Genomic DNA, 7,886 nt, shown 5'->3' on the forward strand with positions numbered 1-7,886 from the left:
AACATTCCCAGCTTTCAGTAATCTTTTATTACCAATAGTGGATTTTTTTGGTATATTATCGGGAATGTGATTACTCCTTTCCCTTAGGTATTGTTGGATTACCAGCGTTTTGGACTAAAATATCCTTAATTTATTTTTCAAAAATATCCTTCTTCTGTTGTTGAAAATAAAAATTCTACGAAGGTTAAATTACAAATTTATCCTTAAACTATTTTATATTTACAAAAAAATCTATAATTAAAATTTTATATGAAGTTCAGGGGTTAAAATAAAATTTTACCCTTTCATTAAACCTATTTATCTTTTCAATTTTGTAAAAAAAATTATATAAATTTTATGAATTTAAATTTTTTAAAGAAAATATATAAATTAATTATAGTAATATTATAGTAGAATTCAACTTGTTAAAAAATAAATCTATAATAAGGACAATTTGATAAAATATACATTCCAATAATCTTTTATTCCTTAACCAAACACTAAAATCTTACATTCCTGCTAAACTAACCAAACACAAAATACAACATTCTCAGTAATCCTATTCCCCGGTAATCTTTTATTCCCACTGGTAATCTTACATTCCGTGAACCAAACACACCCTTAGTGTCCAATAAAATGTTTTGGTTTAATTAGGCATGCGCTCCTCAAACAATCAATGTTTTTCTATTTTGTTATTTGTTTTTTTTTCTTTCACTTCAATCATGGTTTAATTGCAAATCTCTTATTGAATTTTTAATTCAATGCAATTTTGTCATGTATACATTCTAATTCTAGTCATTAAATGTGAATGTTAATTTAGAATTTTTTATTTAGTCACTTATGTTTAATGATATATACTTATGTGTGTGTATATATATATATATATATATATATATATATATATATATATATATATATATATATATATATATATTACATATATATATATATATATATATATATATATATATATATATATATATATACACTTATCTATATACTTATTTCATACATCATACATATATACTTATGTATATAGTATATATATATATATATATATATATATATATATATACTTTATAGTTTATAGTTTATATATACTATATAGTTTATATATTTCATAGTTTATAGTTATATATTTACTATATAGTTTATATACTTATACTTATATATATGTACTTTTATATATATATATATATATATATACATCATACATATGTACATACATTATATATAGTACATATCATTGATCATTGATCAATGATAATATATATATATATATATATATTCATACTTATGTACATACATCATACACATATACTTATATATATTATATATTTATAATTTATATATATATACTTATATTATATACACACATCATACATATGTACATACATTATTAATCAATGATATATTAATATTATGTGCATACATCATGTATAAATACATATATCATTGATCAATTATATATATATATATTATACATAAGTGGATTGTGTTATGTATTTTGTAATACAGATGAGCTTATATTTATAATATGGACTTTTATATATATACATATATTTAATTGTATATTGAGCATACAAATGGATTTTTATAAATATTGAGTTATGTAATTTGTAATACAAATGAGCTTATATTAATAAAATGTATTTGTATTTATTTCAAAAATTTATATATTACAGACATAAGTATATATATATTAAGTATAACAGATGCATAAGTGTAATGTACATTCAATATACATGTATCATAACATTCATCATATATATATATACTTTTTTTAAATTATAATTTGTAATTTCATGTTTAATCAATTTAGACCTTAAAGTTATATTATAAAATCCAAAACCTTATAAATTTTTGTTCCTCAACTTTTGAAATGAATGCAATTTTGTCCATTTTATGTTAATTTCAACTTCACAAGTTACAATTATTTTGATTTGACCCTTGTATGTTGTTTAATTTATTTAAATCTTAACGTGTAATTTCATATTTGTTCAATTTAGTCCTTAAAATTATATTTGTATATGAAATTAGCCCATACTTATTTATGTTTATATAATTTACTTCAAACCCAACAAATCAAATAATAAACTACATTTTAAACTCTATAAATTATATCATAATCTCCAAACCCTTTAAACTTTTTTTCCAAATGGATTCAATTTTATCCATTTTTATATTAATTTCAACTTAACATTTTATAATTATTTCAATTTGATCCCTCATCCTTGCATGTTGTTTAATTTATTTAAGTTATTGTTTGTAATTTCATGTTTATTCAATTTAGTCCTTAAAATTATATTTTTATTAAAATTGATCCATAATTATTTATATTTTTTTTGTAATTTACTCCAAATCATATACAATTACAAATTGCAATTTGTCATTCATGAAAGACAAAATAATTAACCCAAAAATAACCCAACCTAAACTCAATTTGTACTCGATAAGATCCTACCTGAATTTTGTCTATCAATGTGTAACCTGATCTAAACGAGATCCGACTAAAATCCACCCGAACCTAAATTAACTTCGTATTTAACTTCTTGAAACCTAAACCATTTGACCTGAACTAATATCGATTCGAATTGAAATTAACCCGATCTGAACCCGAACTAAATCTAATATCAAATCAACCTGAAATGACCCGAACTAATTTAACCCTAAACCAAACCTAATCCGAGTCAAACCATCAAATTGACATAACACAACCTATATCTGATTTGACCTGACCTGATAAGATCCGACTGAAAACTAAACGATTACCTGATTTCACATCCCTAGATGCAACTGCTAAAACCTATAACTTCTAAGAAAAATAACTCACTTCAACGACTAAGTCAATTTACTTGTGTTCTTTAATTAGTCTGATAGTCTCTCTCGCTTCTTTATTCTGTCAAAACGCGCCATTGAATCTTAAACTTGTAAAGTTGTAGCAATTTATGACAGGTATCGACAATGAAAAGGCAAGGCCCCATTCCAAATATTATCCTCTACAAATAAGGCATCCCATTTAAACAAAAAATAGTTGTACTTCATGGAATGAAAAATCTTTGAATTTTAATCTAAACATCACCCACCACAAAAAAAAATTCATGTTTTTTTCTCCTTATGATTAATTAATTGAATGAACCGAAACCCTGCAGTGTTCAATAGATTGAGGTTTTTTCAAAACTTCAATCATTGTGAAGAACAATGGGAAAAGTTTCTTGTTCATTTGTTTGCCAATGCAGAAGAATACAAATTGGTGAAACCCAGAATCAGCATTGCTTGAAAGGTATGTAATTGTTTGGTTCGGCCCTCTCGAGCCATGGTCAGGGTCAGGGTCCGGACACACCACGCCACTCGACCAAGACCTGTTGTTGTTGAGTCGGCCAATGGCGTTGACCATCTTGGAAACAATCTAAATCTTAGGGTAAATTACTAAAATTCCCTTCACCTCCACGTGCAGGACAACGTGTCCCCCCTTTATTGATGACATTGCTTTTGTTGCTTTGGATCTTACCTAGAATACAAACTACATGTTTGTTCAAAATAGACATTTGAAAGAAAATGCAAAATGAGTCAGACAATTATTCTGTCTATTGCAGAGTAAGCGGAATAATAATCCTCTTCTACAGAATGAACTCAAAATCCTTCGTTTCGTTGAATGTACATTCAATAAACCAAATATCAATGGTTTTAGTTATTTTTGTTAAACTCAAATTTTATTTTAAGACAATTATTCTGAATTCATGTTAAGATGAAACTTGTTTAAGTTTGATATAATTCTATTTTGATTAAATTATATGTCATGACTATTAAGGAATTAGGGTTAGGGAAAATGATTTGGGAATGGTTTGATATGATTTGGGAGATAGGGTTGATCGTGCGACTGTTGGATTAAGGATTGGATGAAAATTGGGGGTGATCTGATGATTAATGATAATAGTAAGTTGAAAGTGTCTAAACGGCATCGGATTAGTGATCGAGGGTAGTTGGGTCAACAAGTTAGAGTTGAGTTGGCCTAGGTTGGGCTAAGCCCAATTCGTTGTAATTAGTTGGCCAATTGGATAGTTGTTAGTTGACCTGCATTAGTCAAACATTAGTTGTATATAAAAAGGGTTGTATTGTAAGTAGGGGGGTATCTTGAAATTGAAAATAATAAACTTCAGACTTCTTTTTACCTTTCTTCTCTCTTTTGTAATCTTTTCTTCTTCGAATCATTATAATTGGTATATAGAGCTAATCTTGATCCATTAGCAAGCATTAGAAATCAAGAAAATACACATCAAGAGTGGTGATGGCAATCAGTCGACAACCACTCAACCTGCAACAATGCAAGAATCATTAGATAATAAAAAAAACTTCATGCATGGTGGAAAGATCAAAAAAGCACCTTTGGACAAAAGACTGGATGCACTAGAGTCTCGCACAGAGGAAACGCATGGAATTGTACAAAGAATCTTGGCCTTGATGACCAAGGCAGCAAAAGAAGAGGAACCTTCCCCCACGAGCAGTGAACAAACAATCCAAAAGTGTCAACAGTAAATTGGATGGCAAAAAACCAGTACAAGTGACTGTGATCAACAATAAAGAAAGGTGTTCTTTAAAAACTGATGAACAAAGGGAATTAACATCTGAACCATAGAAAATAGTGAATCCTATTTTACAAGAAAGGTTACAAGAATCTTCTTGGAACCCACCCACCACACCTATAAACAAAATCAATTCACTAAGGAAGGTACTAGGGCTGAGCAACGAAACCGAGAAAACCGAAAAACCGACACGAACCAAGTAAAACGGTTCGGTTCGGTTCGTTTCAGTTTGACCTTATACGGTTCGGTTTTCGGGTTGGTTTAAAGAATCAATTCTATCGATTCAATTTGGTTCGGGTTTTCCATATGAAACCCATTTGTTCCATATTGAACCGAATAGACAAAAAAAATGAATTTATAGTTTCAAGTGAATTTTTCATTGAAAAACCGATAAACCGAACCGAAAAAACCGCATTATCAAACCGAACTGAAAAAATCGGTTTCGTATAATTCGGTTTTTTAACCATTCAGTTTCAGTTTAAATTCTAAAAACCCGTTTATTTCGGTTCGGTTTGATTTTTAGTAAAAAACCGAACCGAATACACCCCTAGAAGGTACCAACAATATAAAGGAAGAACTATCACTAGGAAGGTATCCTATTCAAAACCATCATGTCCCCAGACCTAAAATTGAACTCTACATGTTTGATGGAACCAATCCTAGGAGTTGGGTTAAGAAGTGTCAAAGATACTTTTTAATTTTTTATATTCCTGAAAATTATAAGTTAGAAGTTGCTGGAATGTACTTGGTAGGGCAGGCAGAGGTTTGGTTTGATGGCTATATTATGCAAAAAAAAATAAGGCTACATGGAAGGAATTTGTGGCAGATCTATGTCACAGATTCTATGACATGAATTACTCGGACGTGATAGATGAGTTCAACAAACTACTACAGAAGCCTTCAGTGGCAGAATATCAGGCTAAACTTGAAGAAATAAAGCCTTACATGTTACAACAAAACCCCTATTTGGATGAAGGCTATTTTGTATCTATCTTTATCAGCAGGCTTAAGGAATAGTTGAAGCACAAAGTAAAGGTGCATGAGCCACACAATTAAATGAAGCATATAGAAAAGTAAAAATTTATGAGTTAGCCTTAGAAGTGGTTGCTAAAGATACAAATCTTAAAGGATAATTTATTACTTGAGTGCAGAAAAAGAGTATGAGGATGAAATTCCTACAGTGCGCAGAGAAGTGTTAGATAGGTGTTCAGAAATTTTTGAGGAACCTACATGGTTACCACCCACTATAAACCATGATCTCTCCACTGCACTTCAGCCTAATGCACAACCAGTAAAAATCAGACCCTACAAGTTCCCTTATTACCAGAGGAAAGAAGTGGAAAAGCAAATCCAATACATTTTGTCATCCTCTGTGCTACAGTACATTTATAAGTCTTTACAGGAACATCTTATAATAGCACAACACAAAATGAAACAGTATGCAGATAGAAAACGTACTGAACGTAAAATTCAAGTGGGAGACGAGGTTTACCTTAAGGTCCAGCCCTACAGACAGTTTACGGTGGCGTTGAGGAGGAATTTGAAGCTCTCGGCTTGGTTTTATAAACCCTACAAAATAGTGGAACGAATTGGGTACTGGCATAACTTAGATTTAGGGTTTAGGTCTCCAAAATTCATTACGTCTTTTTTATTAGCCTCTTGAAATGAATGTCGATCAGAATACTATTACCTCAGTTCATCCACCAGAGTTAGGAGACGACGGACATCTCAGAGTGTACACAGCAATCGTTTTGGCTAAACGTGTCATTCAGCGACACAATCGAGTGGTGACACCGATGGATTCAGTGGTCTCACCTTGGTATCGAGAACGCTACGTGGGATGATTTTTTGGTTCTTAAATTTCAGTTTTACAATTTTGAGCCTCGGGGACAAGGCTCAGCTACAACGAGGGGTATTGTCGTGGCTATGGAAGGAGAAAATGAGCAGCTAGGGTTTGGGTGCGAAAGAATTGGGAATTTGGGAATTCTCGGAAATCTTCTCAATTCGCTCGGAACGATTACAGCATTTTGGGATCTCAATTTTCAGAGTTCGATCCTTGGGGAAAAGGAACAGTTGATGGTGGGGAATTTGTCATGACTATTGAGGGATTAGGGTAGGGCATATGACTTGGGAATGGTTTGATACGATTTAGGAGTTAAAGTTGATTGTGGGACTTTGTTGGATTTTGGATTGGATGTAAATTGGGGGTGATCTGACTACTAATGATAATAGTAAGTTGTAAGTGTCAAATGGCACCGAATTAGTGATTGAGGGTAGTGGGGTCAACAAGTTAGAGTGGAATGGGCCTAGGTTAGTGTAAGCCCAATTCGTTGTAATAGTTGGCCAATTGGGTAGTTGTTAGTTGACCGGCATTAGTCAAACGTTAGTTGTATATTAAAAGGGTTGTATTGTAAGCAGGGGGAATATCTTGAAATTAGAAACAATAAACTTCAGACTTCTTTTTACCTTTCTTCTCTCTTCTGTAATCTTTTTTTCTTCTAACCATTACATTATACTTCTTATACCAGTTTTTAAATTAAAAGTAATAAATTTAATTTGGATATTTTTTATTACGTAAATTTAATTATCTTTATAAATAGATAATAAAAATTAAAGTTAGAATTTAAACAATAAAAGTTGTATAACCCGCTAAAAGCAATCATGTTATACTATTCAATGTTGTTGGAAATTTCTATATTCTACCAATAAATTTTTTTCTTCTTAGATTTTTTCACATAAATATGTGATTATTAGATCAATTTTATTTATTGTTATTATCATAGTATAAAAGTAATATACTCAAGGTGCATGCATTATACATCATTAAATAATAAAATATTATTAATTTCTATAATAAACACGAACTAAGTTATCTCAGTGGTTAGAGAAATAGCTGACATTCCTAAAAATCTTAGGTTCGAGCACCAGAGATGATAGGGTATTTGAACGTTCATTATCAAATGATTGAGAATCTTTAAGAGAGACACTATTACTTATAAGCATCCTAGATTAATAAAAAAAATCTACAAGAAAAATAATCTTCGAATACAAAATTCATGGTTTCTAATACTTGTCCAATGAGTTGTCATTTATCTAGGAATAACATTCATATTCGTATTCCAAGACGTATACGAGTTATGAGTGTTACAAGGCCAGATATCACTTATGTTGTTCATCATTGAGACAATTCATGCAACAATCTAAAGCACTCTCATCTTGAAGAAGCACTCAGACTTGTAAGGTATTAAGAAAAATCCTGGAAAAGGGATTTTGTTGAAAGCGGCAAATGAAATGTAATAAATAAATGCTTTTTGTGACTCGAAT

At 30.4% G+C, this 7,886-nt stretch overlaps 1 long non-coding RNA gene across 2 annotated transcripts; it reads right to left on the minus strand.

Annotated features, from left to right (window-relative positions):
* Positions 1-3,066: 3,066 nt before the first annotated feature.
* On the minus strand, positions 3,067-6,763 carry LOC120122124. Of its 2 annotated transcripts, none has more exons than XR_005516046.1 (5): positions 6,253-6,763; positions 6,055-6,131; positions 4,364-4,468; positions 4,152-4,294; positions 3,067-3,490 (listed from the first exon to the last, which is right to left on the minus strand). It is a non-coding gene; the product is annotated as an uncharacterized LOC120122124 (long non-coding RNA). The 2 variants fall into 2 exon arrangements; XR_005516047.1 differs by having other exon boundaries at positions 4,364-4,544.
* Between the last annotated feature and the right edge of the window lie 1,123 nt (positions 6,764-7,886).

The sequence above is a fragment of the Hibiscus syriacus genome, unplaced genomic scaffold (genome assembly GCF_006381635.1).
Source record: "Hibiscus syriacus cultivar Baekdansim isolate YM2019G1 unplaced genomic scaffold, ASM638163v2 tig00110384_pilon, whole genome shotgun sequence".
Taxonomy (NCBI): Eukaryota; Viridiplantae; Streptophyta; class Magnoliopsida; order Malvales; family Malvaceae; genus Hibiscus; species Hibiscus syriacus.